The following is a 20,576-nucleotide window of genomic DNA, read 5'->3' on the forward strand; positions in this document are numbered from 1 at the left end:
CGGATTCACAGACTGTGAAATCATGACCTGAGCTGAAATCAAGAGGTGGATGTCCAACTGACTGAGCCACCCAGGCATCCCTAAAACTCTAATTAAAAGGAAAGTGTGCTACACTTGGTTTAAAAGATCATATTCTGGTTATCATTTACAAAACATTAAGATACAGAAATAATAAAAGTAAAGAATGCAAAAAGTTATGCCATGTAAAGGTAAATTAAAATAAATTGATAAAACAATATTAATATCAGACATTAGGGCCAAAAGCATTTCTTGGAGGAGGGGGGGCATTTCACAGTGGTAAAAGATTTAATTAACAGAAATTCATAACAATTCTAATTTTTCTTAACATGAAAATATAGGTTTACAATATATGAAGCAAAAGATTATAGAGCAAAAATAGAAATAAACATGTCTACAACTCTATTAAAAAAGTCTTAATAGGGGTAGCTGGGTGGATCAGTTAAGCGTCTGACTTTGGCTCAGGTCATGATCTCATGGTTCATGTGTGGGTTCTAATCCTGCATCAAGCTCTAAGCTAACAGTGCAGAGCCTCCTTGAAATTCTCCTCTCTCTCAAAATAAGTAAATAAGCTTTAAAAGAAAGTATTAATAAAATTCTCTTTAACTCTTTAACATAAAGCAAGAAACCACAAAATCAGTAATAATTGATCAAAAGACTTAAAAAGCATGTTGAGGAAACTTCATTTAATTGTGATTTTATAGTGTGCATGTATATAAATGTGTATGTATGTATTTCACTGTTATTGCAAACAAAAACTACAAAATATATTTTTTTTTATTTGCAACCACACATAAGGAATTTCAGAATTGAATCAATAGTTCTCTGACTACAATGCAGTTGAACTAAAACCAATACTAAAATGTTAACTGGGAAAAAATAAAATATTGGAACATAAGGACATAGTGACTCTCATTAAAAAGACAAGAGGCATAAAAGCCACAAAGAAAAATGCAGATATTACCGACAACAGCAAATTTTAAAAATTTTACTTAGAAAAAATACGTAAACAAATTTAAAATATTTATTCTAGACACTAAATATGTGTATTGTCTGCATATTGATAAGAAAAACATACAGAATCCAACAGAAAACAGTTGAAAAGCATAAACAAGCATTTATGATCAAGAAATTCTAACAGGCAATGAAATGTTTGAATGTTTTTTAAACTTTATTTTTTTAAGATTGTTTATTTATTTTAGAGACAGAGGGAACATGAACAGGACGGGGGCAGAGAGAGAGAGAGAGGGAGAAACCCAAGAGCCCAAAGTGGGCCCAACACGGGACTTGAACTCATGGCCCAATGCAGGGCCTGAACTCAGGAAACCATGAGATCATGACCTGAGCTGAAACCAAGAGATGGAAGCCTAACCAACTAAGCCACTCAGGCACCCCTGTTTTTTCAACTTTAAATTAAAGCAATAATGAGACACAATTTCTCCTAAGACATTGACAAAATATTAAACAATGGCTGCTTCTAATAATAGTAAGAATGCAGAGCCAGAACATATTTAGTGGGGATATGATAAACTTAGCCAATCTGGAAAGTAATTGAAAATACCTATCAAAAATTAAAATACAAATATCAATTGATAAAGTAACTCCACTTTTGGAAATCTATTATCTAGAAATAAATATATGAGTACATAAAGATACAAATAGAAATGTATGTCTCTATCTATTGAAACATTGCTCATAGTTAAAAAAACTAAAAATAACATAAATACCCATACAGAAAGGAATGGACTAAAAATTTGTGATACACATTGTTACAAAGGAAAATTGTACAGCTGTTAAAGATGAAATGGTATACCAAAGATGGATTGGTCTGTGTCTATTGTGGTAAAGGGAGGTTTGCAATGTGCTTTGTTGTAAGATGAAGAAAGTAAGTTCCACAGGAATGTGTGTGCATGTGTATAAGTCATGCCATATATATATATATATATATATATATATATATATATATATATATATGCATATATATATGTATATATATGAAATTTTTAAAAAGAACAACGTGAAATATATTGATATGGTTAACATAAGCATAGAAAGAGGGAAAAAGGATAACCATTTTTTTATCTATCTAAATATTTCCCACCTTCTACATTGAGTATGTATAAAATGTGCTATTTAAAATTGAAAGTAAACATAATACAATAGAATAGTGCACATTTTTATATAACACAAAACTAGATTCAAATTTAATCTCTATTGCTAAACACCTATGTGATCCTGACTAAGGCATTTAAACATTCACCAACCTCATCAGCAAACAGGCATTAATTCAAAGAGATTTTACACATGACTTACCAGATACATACGGCCACACAACAGGCACATAAAAAGATGCTCAATGTCGCTCCTCATCAGGGAAATACAAATCAAAATCACACTCAGATATTACCTCACGCCAGTCAGAGTGGCCAAAATGAACAAATCAGGAGACTATAGATGCTGGAGAGGATGTGGAGAAACGGGAACCCTCTTGCACTGTTGGTGGGAATGCAAATCAGTGCAGCCACTCTGGAAAACAGTGTGGAGATTCCTCAAAAAATTAAAAATAGATCTACCCTACGAGCCAGCAATAGCGCTGCTAGGAATTTACCCAAGGAATACAGAGGTGCTGTTGCGTAGGGGCACTTGTACCCCAATGTTTATAGCAGCACTTTCAACAATAGCCAAATTATGGAAAGAGCCTAAATGTCCATCAACTGATGAATGGATAAAGCAATTGTGGTTTATATATACAAAGGAGTACTACGTGGCAATGAGAAAGAATGAAATATGGCCCTTTGTAGCCACGTGGACAGAACTGGAGAGTGTTATGCTAAGTGAAATAAGCCATACAGAGAAAGACAGATACCATATGTTTTCACTTTTATGAGGATCCTGAGAAACTTAACAGAAACCCATGGGAGAGGGGAAAGAAAAAAAAAAAGAGAGAGAGAGAGAGAGAGGTTAGAGTGGGAGAGAGCCAAAGCATAAGAGACCCTTAAAAACTGAGACCAAACTGAGGGTTGATGGGGGTGGGAGGGAGGGGAGGGTGGGTGATGGGTATTGAAGAGGGCATTTTTTGGGATGAGCACTGGGTGTTGTATGGAAACCAATTTGACAATAAATTTGATATATTTAAAAAGAAAGATACAGGGGCGCCTGGGTGGCGCAGTCAGTTAAGCGTCCGACTTTAGCCAGGTCACGATCTCGCGGTCCGTGAGTTCGAGCCCCGCGTCGGGCTCTGGGCTGATGGCTCAGAGCCTGGAGCCTGTTTCTGATTCTGTGTCTCCCTCTCTCTCTGCCCCTCCCCCGTTCATGCTCTGTCTCTCTCTGTCCCAAAAATAAATAAACGTTGAAAAAAAATTAAAAAAAAAAAAAAAAAAAGAAAGATACATACGGGCACAATATCATTTGATGAATGATGAGTGTCAGTCTTATTACATTGATTCTTAGATTACATACATAATACAGTGAAAGTACTGTAACTTGAGTCATGAGATAATAAAAGCAGAGTGAGGAGAAGAAAGAGGCAGAGAAGGAGAGTAGATAAAAGAAGGAAGAGGAAGAGCTAATGGTTACTATGAACTTGCTATAAGTGAGGCAACAATGCAAAAATTTGCAGGCTCTACATCTTTACAATGTGACTGCAACATATGAAGTTGTGGTAACTAATAATGACTACAAGTTGTAATTTGTCTTGCTATATAATAAGAAGCAAAATAAGAATTATCATAAAAACTTAGTGGCCATTGTATTTCAAAGATCATGCATCATCCAAATGCTAAAATATAACCAATAATCTTAATCCTTTGAGACCTTTGAAGAAACAGTTATTCCCAAGAGATAGCACATTATTTATTAAATACTTTTATACTGATTCTAAAGGACGCTAATTGCTAATGTGGCAATAATTACCATTACCAAATTACATTAATAAAGATTTTAACAAATACAAGTTTTTTTAAGTAAATGAACAAATATGTGAAATAGCAAAATACATTATTTCAATCTAATCATTTTTAAAGGAAATTACTTAGGATTAAAAGGGAAAGAAATGGTAGGAGGACACTGGGCTCACCGTGCGTCCTGCTGATCACTTAGATTCCACCTACACCTATCTAAATTACCCAGAAAACCACCAGAAGACTAGAAGAACGAAGTCTCTGGAGCCAAGCGCAGACGAGAGGCCCACGGAAGAGGGTAGGAAGGGTGGAGAGGCGGTGCGTGCTACACGGACTGGCAGGAGGGAGCCGGGGTGGAGAGGCGACCGCTGGCCAAGCAGAGGCCCCGAGTCTGGATGGCAAAAGCAGAGGGGCCAGATGGAGTGTGTTCCAACAGCAAGAGGGACTTGACATCTGGAAGGTTATAAGCTAACAGCTCTGCTCGGAGAAGGGGTGGACTGGAGGACAATGGGAGGGAGAATTGTTGAGCACCGGATGACAGAGCTCAGCTTGGCGGGGAACAAAGGCGCTCACCAGCGCCATCTCCCTCGCCCATCCCCCAGCCAAAATCCCAAAGGGTACTGGTTCCTGCCAGGGAACTTGCTTGCACCCTGGAAACACCCAACACTGTGCTTCTGTGGATTCATCCCTCTGGCAGGTCTGACTCCCTCCCAGTGCTGCAGGGCCCCTCCCGAAGCGGATCTCTGAAGGAAAAGTGAGCTTAGCCTGCCCCTCCCGCCCCCGTACAACTTGCCGATCCACCCCAGCTAATACACCAGATCCCCAGCACATGATTGGTATCCCAGAGGAGGAAGAGAGAGGGAAAGGTGCTGAAGGGGTACTTGAAGAAATAATAGCTGAGAACTTCCCTGAACCGAGGAAGGCAAAAGGCATTGAAATCCAAGAGGCACAGAGAACTCCCTTGAGACGTCACTTGAATTGATCTTCTGCACGACATATCATAGTGAAACTGGCAAAATACAAGGATAAAGAGAAAATTCTGAAAGCAGCTAGGGATAAACGTGCTCTAATATATACAGGGAGACCTATAAGACTCGTGACCGATCTCTCTACTGAAACTTGGCAGCACAGAAAGGAATGGCAGGAGATCTTCAATGTGATGAACAGAAAAAATATGCAGCCGAAAATCCTTTAACCAGCAAGTCTGTCATTTAGGATAGAAGGAGAGATAAAGGTCTTCCCAAACAAACAAAAACTGAAGGAATTCGTCACCATTAAACCAGCCCTACAAGAGATCCTAAGGGGGATCCTGTGAGACAAAGTACCAGAGACATTGCTACAAGCATGAAACCTACGGACATCACAATGCCTCTAAACCCTTATCTTTCTATAATAACACTGAATGTAAATGGACTAAATGCGCCAACCAAAAGACATAGGGTATCAGAATGGATAAAAAAACAAGACCCATCTATTTGCTGTCTACAAGACACTCATTTTAGATCTGAGGACACCTTCAGATTGAGAATGAGGGGACGGAGAACTATTTATCATGCTACTGGAAGCCAAAAGAAAGCTGGAGTAGCCATACTTATGTCAGACAAACTAGACTTTAAATTAAAGGCTGTAACAAGAGATGAAGAAGGGCATTATATAATAATACCAGGGTCTATCATCAGGAAGAGCTAACAATTATAAATGTCTATGCGCCGAATACCGGAGCCCCCAAATATATAAAACAATTACTCACAAACATAAGCAACCTTATTGATAAGAATGTGGTAATTGCAGGGGACTTTAACACCCCACTTACAGAAATGGATAGATCATCTAGACACACAGTCAATAAACAAGGGCCCTGAATGAGACATTGGATCAGATGGACTTGACAGATATATTTAGAACTCTGCATCCCAAAGCAACAGAATATACTTTCTTCTCGAGTGCACATGGAACATTCTCCAAGATAGCTCACATACTGGATCACAAAACAGCCCTTCATAAGTATACAAGAATTGCAATCATACCATGCATACTTTCAGACCACAATGCTATGAAGCTTGAAATCAACCACAGAAAAAAGTCTGGAAAACTCCCAAAAGCATGGAGGTTAAAGAACACCCACTAAAGAAGGAATAGGTCAACCAGGCAATCAGAGAAGAAATTAAAAAAATATATGGAAACAAACGAAAATGAAAATACAACAATCCAAACGCTTTGGGATGCAGCGAAGGCAGTCCTGAGAGGAAAATACATTGCAGTCCAGGCCTGTCTCAAGAAACAAGAAAAATCCCAAATACAAAATCTAACAGCACACCTAAAGGAAATAGAAGCAGAACAGCAAAGGCAGCCTAAACCCAGCAGAAGAAGAGAAATAATAAAGATCAGAGCAGAAATAAACAATAAAGAATCTAAAAAAACTGTAGAGCAGATCAACGAAACCAAGAGTTGGTTTTTTGGAAAAATAAACAAAATTGACAAACCTCTAGCCAGGCTTCTCAAAAAAAAAAAAAAAAAAAGGGAGATGACCCAAATAGATAAAATCATGAATGAAAATGGAATTATTACAACCAATCCCTCAGAGATATGAGCAATTATCAGGGAATACTATGAGAAATTATATGCCAACAAATTGGACAACCTGGAAGAAATGGACAAATTCCTAAACACCCACACTCTTCCAAAACTCAATCAGGAGGAAATAGAAAGCTTGAACAGACCCATAACCAGCGAAGAAATTGAATCAGTCATCAAAAATCTCCCAACAAATAAGAGTCCAGGACCAGATGGTTTCCCAGGGGAGTTCTACCACACGTTTAAAGCAGAGATAATACCTATCATTCTCAAGCTATTCCAAAAAATAGAAAGGGAAGGAAAACTTCCAGACTCATTCTATGAAGCCAGTATTACTTTGATTCCTAAACCAGACAAAGACCCAGTAAAAAAAGAGAACTACAGGCCAATATCCCTGATGAATAGGGATGCAAAAATTCTCAATAAGATACTAGCAAATTGAACTCAACAGCATATAAAAAGAATTATTCACCATGATCAAATGGGATTCATTCCTGGGATGCAGGACTGGTTCAACATTTGCAAATCAATCAATGTGATCAATCACATTAATTAAAGAAAAGATAAGAAACATATGATCCTGTCAATCGATGCAGAAAAGGCCTTTGACAAAATCCAGCACCCTTTCTTAATAAAAACCCTTGAGAAAGTCGGGATAGAAGGAACATACTTAAAGATCATAAAAGCCATTTATGAAAAGCCCACAGCTAACATCATCCTCAATGGGGAAAAACTGAGAGCTTTTTCCCTGAGATCAGGAACACGACACGGATGCCCACTCTCACCGTTGTTGTTTAACATAGTGTTGGAAGTTCTAGCATCAGCAATCAGACAACAAAAGAAATCAAAGGCATCAAAATTGGCAAAGATGAAGTTAAGCTTTCACTTTTTGCAGATGACATGATATTATACATGGAAAATCCGATAGATTCCACCAGAAGTCTGCGAGAACTGATACATGAATTTAGCAAAGTTACAGGATACAAAATCAATGTACAGAAATCAGTTGCATTCTTATACACTAATAATGAAGCAACAGAAAGACAAATAAAGAAACTGATCCCATTCACAATTGCACCAAGAAACATAAAATACCTAGGAATAAATCTAACAAAGATGTAAAAAGATCTGTATGCTGAAAACTATAGAAAGCTTATGAAGGAAATTGAAGAAGATATAAATAAATGGAAAAACATTTCATTCCCTGCTCATGGATTGGAAGAATAAATACTGTCAAAATGTCAATACTACCCAAAGCTATCTACACATTCAATGCAATCCCCATCAAAATTGCACCAGCATTCTTCTCAAAACTAGAACAAGCAATCCTAAAATTCATATGGAACCACAAAAGGCCCCGAATAGCCAAAGGAATTTTGAAGAAGAAGACCAAAGCAGGAGGCATCACGATCCCAGACTTTAGCCTCTACTACAAAGCTGTCATCATCAAGACAGTATGGTATTAGCACAAAAAGACACATAGACCAATGGAATAGAATAGAAACCCCAGAACTAGACCCACAAACGTATGGCCAACTCATCTTTGACAAAGCAGGAAAGAACATCCAATGGAAAAAAGACAGTCTCTTTAACAAATGGTGCTGGGAGAACTGGACAGCAACATGCAGAAGGTTGAAACTAGATCACTTTCTCACACCATTCACAAAAATAAACTCAAAATGGATAAAGGACCTGAATGTGAGACAGGAAACCATCAAAACCCTAGAGGAGAAAGCAGGAAAAGACCTCTCTGACCTCAGCCACAGCAATTTCTTACTCGACACATCCCCAAAGGCAAGGGAATTAAAAGCAAAAATGAATTAGTGGGACCTTATGAAGATAAAAAGCTTCTGCACAGCAAAGGAAACAACCAACAAAACTAAAAGGCAACCGACGGAATGGGAAAAGATATTTGCAAATGACATATCGGACAAAGGGCTAGTATCCAACATCTACAAAGAACTCACCAAACTCCACACCCGAAAAACACATAACCCAGTGAAGAAATGGGCAGAAAACATGAATAGACACTTCTCTAAAGAATACATCTAGATGGCCAGCAGGCACATGAAAAGATGCTCAACGTCGCTCCTCATCAGGGAAATACAAATCAAAATCACACTCAGATATCACCTCACGCCAGTCAGAGTGGCCAAAATGAACAAATCAGGAGACTATAGATGCTGGAGAGGATATGGAGAAATGGGAACCCTCTTGCACTGTTTGTGGGAATGCAAATTGGTGCAGCCCCTCTGGAAAACAGTGTGGAGTTTCCTCAAAAAATTAAAAATAGACCTACCCTATGACCCAGCAGTAGCACTGCTAGGAATTTACCCAAGGGATACAGGAGTACTGAGGCATAGGGGCACTTGTACCCCAATGTTTATAGCAGCACTCTCAACAATAGCCAAATTATTGAAAGAGTCTAAATGTCCATCAACTGATGAGTGGATAAAGAAATTGTGGTTTATATACACAATGGAGTACTACATGGCAATGAGAAAGAATGAAATATGGCCCTTTGTAGCAACATGGATGGAACTGGGAGTGTTATGCTAAGTGAAATAAGCCATAGAGAGAAAGACAGATACCATATGGTTTCACTCTTTTGTGGATCCCGAGAAACTTAATAGAAACCCATGGAGGAGGGGAAGGAAAAAAAAAAAAAGAGGTTAGAGTGGGAGAGAGCCAAAGCATAAGAGACTCTTAAAAACTGAGAACAAACTGAGGGTTGATGGGGGTGGGAGGGAGGGGAGGGTGGGTGATGGGTATTGAGGAGGGCACCTTTTGGGATGCGCACTGGGTTTTGTATGGAAACCAATTTGACAATAAACTTCATATTTTGAAAAAAGGGGAAAGAACTATTGAAAATAAAATGGCTGCCTTTTTAGAAGAAAATGCAGAAATCTTTTTTGATAGAAAGCAAAATAATATGAATGCATTAATATTTTTGCATTTACTTCTTTTTGTTAATGGAGGTTAAAAGCGCCAAGAGATATTTAATATTAACGCTATTTGCAACAGTATGGGACTTTGCACTTCACCAATTTCTGCCTAGCAAAAATTGTTCTGCAAGTACATATTTGTGAGCTTATTATTTTAGTTAATTATATGCTCGTTTAGAAACCATGATAGAACTGGCAGCTATTATGACTACAAATAAATGTTTATTTTTGTAGTTCTATATTTTATAACATAATAACTAAACAGGGAAATTTAACCATTAGCCTTTGTGAGTCAGCTAATACTATGTATCTTTTAATAGCACTCTTTGTTTGACAGATTTACTAAACATATGATTCAAGTAGTTGAAAATTCACCACAAGAACCAGATACTTAGAGTTTTTTATAAGAGTAATTTTGTACGATTTTGCATTTACGTATGACAAATGCATTAAGCCTTATTCCCTTAAAAGTAAAATTCCCTTATAAAATAAAAATTGTGTAGAAAAAATAATGTTTAGAACTATCAAAATTTCAAAGAATGAGAAAGATATTTCCCCCTATGCATAGCTAAAAAACAAAAGAATTACAAAATTAATATTCATTATAAAATAAATCATGAGATAATGATAAATACAAGAAAAAAGAATACGTATAATAAAAGCTAAAAATCAACAGGAGTATATTTCTTAAATGTCTAGCATACCTCCTTCATAGAGGATGTATTTTTTTCTTTCCAAGCTTATATCCCTTCTTTCAAATTACTATTATTCAGTGAAAGAGAAAGAGAATATAGAATGATCTTTAACAAACAAATCACAGCATTATTTGTAATAAAGTTCAGCAAAGTCATTCACTTTTCTGGTAGCACTATAAAAATAGAATGATTTAACGCTTCCTTTCTTCCAGGACACACTTATCAAAAAGAAGGCCCTAAGTAAACTCTTATTCCAAATTAACTTAAGGATAGTACTTATTCAGAAATTATTCTGGGTGTGAATGTAGTCTGAAAACAATTGCCATTTTCAGAACACTACTATGAGATATTTTAAAGGAAGTTCCTCAAGCTTTAGTGAAATATCTAATAGAAATTAGCTCTACACAAAAATAAAACAACTGGAAATGGCCAATATGACTTTTAATAACCTGTTTTTTTCTCATATTAATTTCATTAATGGACAATTGACTATGAAAGCAATAATAGCAACAACAAAAGTAATGCATTATGGAGTTTATGATATATGCAAGGCAAATATACAACAAAAATAGCATAAGGGATGAAAAATAATAAGAGAATTATACTGTTATACGATTATTGCATTATATATTGATTTGACTATATTTAAAGGTAGACAGTGATGTTACATATACATATTGTAATTCCTAAAGAAATAATAAAATAAAAATGAATTAACTAACAGACATAACTCAAAAGCTATTAGAGGAGACAAAAAAACACAAAAAAACAAAAAAACCCACCAAAAATATTCAATTAATCCAAAGATCAGGAAAGAAGAAAAGTGGAAAAGAGCAGGTAAAGAACAAACAACAAGATAGTAGACCCGAACATATCAATAATTACACCAAAAAAGACTTTAACTGAAGGAGAGAAATTGTTACTAGATTTAAAAAGTAGAAGTCAAATAGTGTTTACAAGAGACAAGTTTTTAAACAGGAATATTTAAGGAGAAGAACATTACTAAGGATATTTCATAATGATAAACGGGTCAAACTAACAGAAAGCTTTAACAATCCTAAATGTATATGCAACTAAAAACAGAGCTTCAAAGTATCTTCAACAAAACTGACAACTCTCTGCGGAAAAAAGTGCAATGATGATTGAAATTTTTATTGGCTTTCCTATTAAATTGATAGAATGATAGACAAAAACAATCCAAATGTTGCCAAAAACAGATTCAAAATAACAAATATTACTATAATTTCCACACACATAAGCTAGTTTTTGTCAATAAATTAAACAACTTACATGAAATGGACTTATTTATAGGTCTAAGACAATTACCAACTGACACAAGAAAAAAATGAAAATCCCATATGAAAGAAATTGAATTCATAATTAAATATCTTCTTACAACAAAAATTTTAGGAATAGATGGCTTCTCTGGCAAATTCACTCAAATATTTAAAAAGGAAATAATACTACTATTTGACAAATTCTTTCATAAAGTAGAAGGGGAATGGGGCACCTGGGTGGCTCAGTGGGTTAAGCATCCTACTTTGGCTCAGGTCATGATCTCACAGCTTGTGAGTTTGAGCCCCATGTCGGGCTCTGTGCTGACAGTTCAGAGCTTGGAGCCTGCTTTGGATTCTGTGTGTCCCTCTCTCTGCCCCTCTCCCCCTTCATGCTCTGTCTCTCAAAAATGAATAAACATTAAAATTAAAAAAAAAGAAAGCAGAAGGAGAAGAAGCACTTCTCAATTCATTTTATGAAGGCAAGAACATCTTGAATCTAAAATCAAAGGTATTGCAATAAGACAATTCTATATCAATAATAGTCATTCATGGGTATGCAAAAATCTTTAACAAAATGTTAACAAAGCAAAGACAGAAATGCAAATCAAACACTGAAACATCAATGTAACTTAAACTAAGAAAATAAAAGGAAAAAAACAATACAATCATTTCAATGTATGCAGATTTGTAAATTAAAATTTTAATAAAGTTTATGTAAATGCTTATAAAATTTGTTATTCAAATAAAATTGTAAAAACTCCCAAAAAACTAGAAAGAAAAAAAATACCTTTATGACGACTAGTAGATAAAAATTTCTTAGGACAAAGAAAGTTATACAATTACAAAGTTCAAAATTGATCAATTGTACTTAAGTAAAAAAAAAAAAAAAAAAAAACTTGTGCAAACTACAAATACTACTAATAGATTCAATACCTAAACCACAGCTTGGAAGAATATCGTTGTAAAATCTGTCTGACACAGAAATTGTATTGAGTATAGAAAGAACATTTATACAACAATGAAAAGACAAACTTCCATTTAAAATTGGGCAGAAAGGAGAAAAAAACAATTTGCAAAGAAGAATTATTATTTATTTATTTTTGAGAGAGACAGAGAGAGAAGGAGTGGGAATGGGGGAGAGGGGCATAGGGAAAGAGATAGACAATGTTAAGCAGGCTCTGTGATCAAGGCAGGAGTGAGGAGGTAGGGAAGAGTATTTTCATTTTCACCAGTGCTACTATTGTATGGGGGGGCTGGTGGTGGGAGAGAGGGGCAGAGGGAGAGAGAGAAAGCAAATCTTAAGCAGGCTCCCCACAGTGTGGAATCTGATGCAGGGCTCGATCCCATGACATGACCTGATCATGACATGGACCAACATCAAGAATTGGAGGCTCAACCAAATGAGCCACCCAGGTGCCCTACAAAAGATTTTTAAATGGCCAATTAGCACCTGAGAAATTATTAAGGATTATTAGTTGCCAATGCAAACTCAAACAACAATAAAATGCCACTACATTTCCAGTAAGATGACTAAACTTTTAAAATAATAATGTCAAGTGTAGGCCGGTATGTGAAATAATCGGAGCAGAAGACAGTCCTGTGAGAGTATAAAATGATACAACTGTGTTGAAAAGCTTTGTTAGCAGTTTCCTATGAATTTAAGCCTATAATATGCAGAAAATTTTCTCTTAGATGTTTGCCTCAGAGAAATAAAAAGATGTGCTTTTCATCATCATTCTTTTTCTGTTTTTTTATCTTCCATCTTTTGCTCATGTTTATAACAAACTTTACACTGTTTTATCTTAACTCATCTCTTCAGTCAAAAACATTATGTAGGCATTTGTAATGTTATGCGCAAAAGCAACAACAATAAATGGAAACTACTACTCAGTTTTAGGGAATAAACAAATTATGGTGCACATAAATGATGAGACATTAGTTCAAACATTACCAAGTATGTTTTAAAAACATGTTTGAGGTAGGAAAATATAACTTGACCTCTCAGCATTACTTGCAACAGCTGTAGTCACATCTTGAAAACTATCTTCAGGGGCACCTGAGTGGCTCAGTCGCTTTAGCATCAACTCCTAATTTTTGCTCAAGTCATGATCTCACAGTCGTGAGATAGAGCCCTGAGTTGGGATCTGCACTGACAGCATGGAGCCTGCTTGGGATGCTCTCTCTCCCTTTCTCGCTCTGCCCCTTCTCTCTCTCTCTCTCTCTCTCTCTCTCTCTCTCAAAATAAATAAACTTAAAAAAAGAGAGAGAGAGAAAACTATCTTCAATTGATCTCAGAATGCCATATCCCAATGGTTCTTCTTCATTACAATGTGCTCCTTCTGTGTTCTTTGTTGTGTTTTTTTCCTTCTTACTGTGAAAGGATATCAGGACTCAGTCTTCATAGCTCCTGATTTCTCTATCAAAACCCTCTCTTTAGTGACCTCATGGTTTTCATGACTTTGAATATACGTATACATGGAAGACGACCAAAATTATCTCCAACCTGAACATGTCCCCTGCACTCCAAATGTTTACCCCCCAACAATAATGTGTTTACTTACATATTTATTATATATCTCAAACTTCTCATGCCCAAAGCAAAATTCAATTTATCTCCTCCCTTAGTAAACAGCTCAACCATCCATCCATTTCTTCAGGTTCATAATATTCACCTTTCTTCCTTACCTTTTTTAAGGTTTATTTATTTATTTTGAGAGAGGGAGAGAGAGAACAAATGTGAGCAGGGAGGGGCAGCGAGAGAGGGAGAGAGAGAATCCCAAGAGGTTCCACACTCTCAGAGCAGAGCTTGACTCGAAGCCCAAACTCACAGACTATGAGATCATGACCTGAGGTGAAACCAAGAGTCAGTCACTTAACTGACTAAGCCACCCATGTGCCCCTTTATTCCTTACTTTTATACCTTACATCCATTCCATTAAGTCCTCTTGGCTCTATCTTTAAAATATATCTCCCATTTAACCATTTCTCTCCACTATGGCAGCTACCATTTTGGTTCAAGCCTTTTATTCTCTCCCTTATGCAATTGCCTCCAAACTGATGTCCCTGCTTATACTCCTGCTCCCTACATTCTCCTTAACATATAGTCCCCAGAATGAATTTATTTAACACGCCATATTATGTCACTGCCCTGATCTAATATGCTCCAATGAAAGAAATCCAAAGATGTTTACGGATTCTTCTTAATAGACTACAATTAATTTGGTCTTAACATTTATTTCTAGGGTTGTATATTTTCTTAATTTTCTGCCATAATCATATAATCATTTATTGCTTCTGAAAAACAAAGAATATATATAAAGCAGCTTGGCAAGTCAACACTGTAAAAACAATTAACAAGAAAAGAACATTTAGAGAAGATAAAAGAAATGAGAAACAGTTCTATTGCAATACATGAATTTTTATTTTATTTCTAGAAGAGTGAAATTAATAGGAATGTAGAGAAATAAACTGTCAGGTGAATACCTATTATCTTTTATTGTACATGACTGTAATTGCTGTTACATGGTTTACTTCATAATACAGAAGTGCTTATAAAATTTTTGTATTTATATTCATAATATTAAAAAGAAGACATTCCTGGGAATATCATTATTGGGATTGATCACAATGAAAAACCTACACTGAAAATAAAAGCTAAATTACCATGTCACTAAACCAATCATGTAAAGGTTAAAATCAATGTAGATACTCGGTATTTTTGTTCTTACAGTTATTCTAAGTAAATAGAAATTAAGGAGAAAATTTTGAGATGATATGGGTCATATGATCTTATAAATTTACCATAAACTCATAGAGTATTAGAGATTTAAAGAAACTTAGAGCCCATCTGGGATAATTCTTTCCATGCCATGTAAGAAAACAGACCCAGAGAGCAGAAGCCACTTTTCTAGTTTTGCACAGCCAGGTATTAATAAAACAAATGCTTTAAATCAGTATCCTACAAATTAATCTGTAGTTTATCTCTGAATAAGCCATGACACTGAATTTCCTTACATTGTCACTGTTACCCATACTTTGGTCACATTTTCCTCACATGAGCATTCTGAACTAGCATCCTAACCCAATGAATCCAGAGCTGTGAACACAAGAAGCTGAACAAAAGCTATTGGTGCAGGGGTGAGGATCACTCCTATATTTCTTTATGATTAATTCCCATTCCATTCCCATATTAGTAGTTGCCAAAAACAGTGCATTGTCTCACTGTGGCTCAGTGTTGCTATACATGGATAGAGCTAGACAGTATTAAGGTAAGCAAAATAAGTCATTCAGAGAAAGACAAATACTATGTGATTTCACTCATATGTGAAATTTAAAAAACAAAATAGATGAACATGGAGGGGAAAAACAGAGTGGCAAGCCAGAAAACACTCTTAACTAGAGAGAACAAGCTGAGGGTTTCTGGAGGGCGATGGGTTAAATGGGTGATGGGTATCAATAAGGGCAGTTGTTGTGATGAACACCGAGTATTATGTCAGTGATGAAGCATTAAATTCCACACCTGAAACTAATATTACATTGTATAACTAACTAACTTGAATTTAAATAAAAACTTGAAAAAAAAGAAGCTATCAGAAGGGATGAAAAAGAAATGGGAATGGAATGAACAAAAGACAAATAATTCACTTATCTTCCAGTCAGATTATTGTACATTCTTGAAGTAGGATGCAATCTTAAAAGACCATTTAGTGTAATCTCACGACATGCCTGTGAATCTCTACAACATGTTTGTCAAGTGCTTTTCTAGGTTATGATTGAACACATTTTTGTGAAAATAAAAACATTATCTCTCAAGACACTTCATTACATCTTTGAATAATTCTGTTACAAATTTTAAACTTGGAAATGACTTTAAATGTGTGTTCCATTTAATTTCTCCCTATGATGCTAATTTATTTATTTCTTTGTTCTCTTAACAGATACTTGTAAAGGGGGTGTGTGTATCTGTGATCAGAGTTAAATAACCTCTCCAGTTAAGATTTGAAAGAACAGAGTCCCAAATGATTATCACCTTTGTAATAACAATAATTTTATTTTATCTAGGAGTTAAGACAATTCACTTTGGGTCAAACTTTGTAAAGTTTTTAAACACATTATTTTATCTTACTATACAAAAACTAGTGAGATAATATTATTAATCCCAGTTTTTGAGATTTAGAGAGGTTAAGTAACTTGTGTAAGTTCACACGGCTAGTAAAAGTAGTGCAATTTGATTCCAGTCTTTGCACCTTAGCCATTTCCCAATCTTAATAAAATATCCTATTAATGCAAACAGATTGAATTTACTTTTTTGTTATGCATCTCACTTATATTGAACTTACTGTTGTTTATAAAACAACAATAAAGATAAGAGAAAATGAAAATATCTAATGTCTGTAACACAGAAGATTCTCACAAAAATGCCACCTTGACACTTTTGACTATTTCTGCTTAAAATAATATATAGTCTAACTTAACTTATATACAATTCTCTATGCCCATAGACTTTCTATGTCTGTCGTTGTTGTTACTGTTGTTACAGAGATATTCTTAGTATTATAAGTTGAGACTGTCATAATGAGAACTTCTCAAATTGAAATGCTGACAAATGGACTTGAGCTAATTTTTGTTCTTGCCTAAAACATTAAAATACTTCTTCATTCAAACAATGATGATGCATGATTTGCTTATTCCATTTGTAGAAGAAAGATTGATCCACAAATCATACCCGGATGTTTCCTCGATCTTTAGCCATTACCTCATTTTTTTTCTCCTGAAATCACAGCAAAATGTCAGCTATAAAAGGTGTAGGTTTTTTGTTTGTTTGTTTTTAAACAGGCTTCACACCTAGCCAGGGGTGGCGGGGGTGGGGGTGGGGGGCAATGCAGGGCTTGAACTCAAGACTGTGAGATCAAGACCTGAGCTGAGATCAAGAGTCGGATCCTTAACTGACTGAGCCACCTAAGTGCCCCCAGCTACAAAAGTTTACATTCTACCTAGTTGTGAGTTTTGAATTCCATACCATGTAATACATTTCTGTTTTTTTTTTAATTTTTTTTAACGTTTATTTATTTTTGAGACAGAGAGAGACAGAGCATGAACGGGGGAGGGTCAGAGAGAGAGGGAGACACAGAATCTGAAACAGGCTCCAGGTTCTGAGCTGTCAGCACAGAGCCGGACGCAGGGCTCGAACTCACAGACTGTGAGATCATGACCCGAGCTGAAGTCGGACGCTCAACCAACTGAGCCACCCAGGCGGCCCCGTAATTCGTTTCTTGTATAAGTTTTGTAATCTTGTTAAGATAATTCATTTGGTATCTTCACAATTTGAAGTTGCTAGTTTTTAGAACATGTACATTTTTTTTGGGAATAACAATTATTCCCAAATGCTTCCATTGTCTTAAAACATAAGAAAAGAGCCCGTTCTGAACATTTATCAAATGTGTGATATTTGAAAGTTAATGGATCTAATTTTAATTACATGCTATCTTTATAATTCCAACAAAGACACGCAAAATAATATCTACTTTCAATTATTTCAATGTTTTTTTTTTTCAACGTTTATTTATTTTTTTTTGGGACAGAGAGAGACAGAGCATGAATGGGGGAGGGGCAGAGAGAGAGGGAGACACAGAATTGGAAACAGGCTCCAGGCTCTGAGCCATCAGCCCAGAGCCGACGCGGGGCTCGAACTCACGGACCGCGAGATCCTTACCTGGCTGAAGTCGGACACTTAACCGACTGCGCCACACAGGCGCCCCTCAATTATTTCAATGTTTAATGGATACATGTGAAAATCAATAGAAGAAAGAATTACTTCTCATATAACTCTCTAAAGCTATAAACTGTGAGATAATTTTGTGTATGTGATTTTTATGCAGCCTAATTCTTTTCTTAACAAAGATATTACGATGCATTTCTTAATAATGAAGGCAGGGAAAATCTATGTGTTCTGTACACACCATAGGGTGTTGTCTCCCCTTCTAGTCAGATGTCCTGGTCTAACACTACCCTGCAACAGAACTTAGCTCTATGTTACAAATTACCTAAATGTAAGTTACTCTAATGTCCATGTTTCCCTTCTAGAACAAACAGAATCCTCACACAGATTTTTAGATTCCAATTTAGAAAATGTGTTTTTTATGAACTATGCTAGCAACTTTAATCTGTTTGGAACAAAAAAAAATTGCTTCTGCATCAGTCAATTACAATTAAAAGAATAAGGAATGCAGTTAATGCATTTAAAACATCTGAAGTTACTTGAAATTTTTTTAATGTTTATTTATTTATTTTGAGAGACAGAGAGAGAGCATGCATGAGTGGAGGAAGGGCAGAGAGAGAGAAAGAGGAAGAGAGAGACAATCCCAAGCAGGCACCACACTCAGCATGGAACCCAATGTGGGGCTTGATTTCAAGACCATGAGATCATGACCTGAGCCAAAATCAAAAGTCTGATGCTTAACTGACTCAGCCACACAGGTGCCCCTAAAGTTACTTGAAATTTTTAATTATACTTTTTTGTATGGTATGGTATTATATCTAAATGCCTTCAGACATAAGAACCTTAACAGAAAGGTAACTCATTTTAACTTCTTAAATATACAAAATAAGAATACAAGTTTTTCCCCAGGAATTGTAAAAAGAATATACTCTAGTATATCTTTTCCACTATTTTCTGTAGCCTCCATATACTAAACATCAATTCCATCTCTACCCTACATGTTATCTACTCCATTTGATTATTGTGCCCTGAAGTTTTTATCTCATCTGTTATGATTAACCATTATTATTTTCCACATTGAGTAATAACAACCTTACGTGAATGGAGCAGCAGTTTATTTATTTTTCCCCTGAGGACACGTGATATTTACCTATTTAACTTACGTAACACCAAAACTGCCTAGGAAAAGCAGAGAAGAGATGGAAATTTACAAAGTGAAAATAGAATGTCTTTGAAAAAAGGACAGAATAATGGAAGAAGGGTTTCTGATGTTTCATGAAAGAGATTTATTTTTGCTTTGAAACGTTGTTTATGTTTCCCAAACCAGTTAAAGCCAAGAGACTTATATATTTCCTAACCTTTAATTTACTCTTCCTGAAAGTCTATTGCTCCATTCACACACACACCCTCCCCGTTTGAGAAACTCTACTGACAACATATTATATACTCTTAAGTAACTTACTGGATCTTCTCGTTCTTCTGAGTGAGATATGAATGATAAGAATTTTGAAAATATTTCATCGGATATGTTAGCAAATGGATATGTAACTCATATTCATATTTGCTATTTTTCTTTTAATTTTTGAAAAGAATAGTGTTGAACTCTCAGTTAGAATTTTTCAAGAGTCTATATAACTTTTTGGCCCTGAGAGTGTTTTTTAGACATTCAAATGTCTTTAATGACAGATTGAATAATTATCATTTGACCAAAATTGTCCACTGTAGAAGTTCAAACCCTCATTAGGTTTACCTGAAGCATTTTCAGTTTCCCTGATGGTTAATATTGTGTAGAGAAGAGGTGAGTGGAGTGCAGAGAGTCAATCCACAAATAAAATAATTCTTTCCTCTTTTTTTGGTTTTATTATGGAGACCTGATTTTATGGTGTTCATATGTACTGATCATCATTTGAAAATTATTGCCTGTAAGCGTTAATGATATTAATAAGCCTCCTCAAGTCTTTCATAGGATTAATATAAGTAGCAATAAGTAAACCCTACTATTGTCTTTCCCAGTGGTTCTCAAACTTTAGCAAATATTAGTAATATGGAAGAAAAGATTTGTTAAAACACAGCTCTGGGCTCCACCCCAGATCTTCTGGGTTGGGCCCCAAGAATTTTCATTTTTAGCAGTTACTTCTGCTGTTTGGAGATCACACTTCGAATTACTGACCTACTTTGTTAATCATGTTCATTACAAATCAGTAGTTAAGCAGAGGAAACAGAATATATAAACATTTGTATCTGTAGGTAACATTTCCATCCAACTAAAATTTCCACTTTGGATCTTGATATCTAGTGGGCCATAAACTTGAGAAAGAAAGAGAAAAAAACATAATAGAAATTAAGATAATTAAACAAATTAAAAACCTCTCAGAAATTTTGAGAGAAGGAAATGGCCCTTGATGAAAGTGCCGCTTTACTATAAAGATAAGTCATTAGACGTTTGCTAT

Source organism: Leopardus geoffroyi, chromosome A2 (assembly GCF_018350155.1).
Source record: "Leopardus geoffroyi isolate Oge1 chromosome A2, O.geoffroyi_Oge1_pat1.0, whole genome shotgun sequence".
Lineage (NCBI taxonomy): Eukaryota > Metazoa > Chordata > Mammalia > Carnivora > Felidae > Leopardus > Leopardus geoffroyi.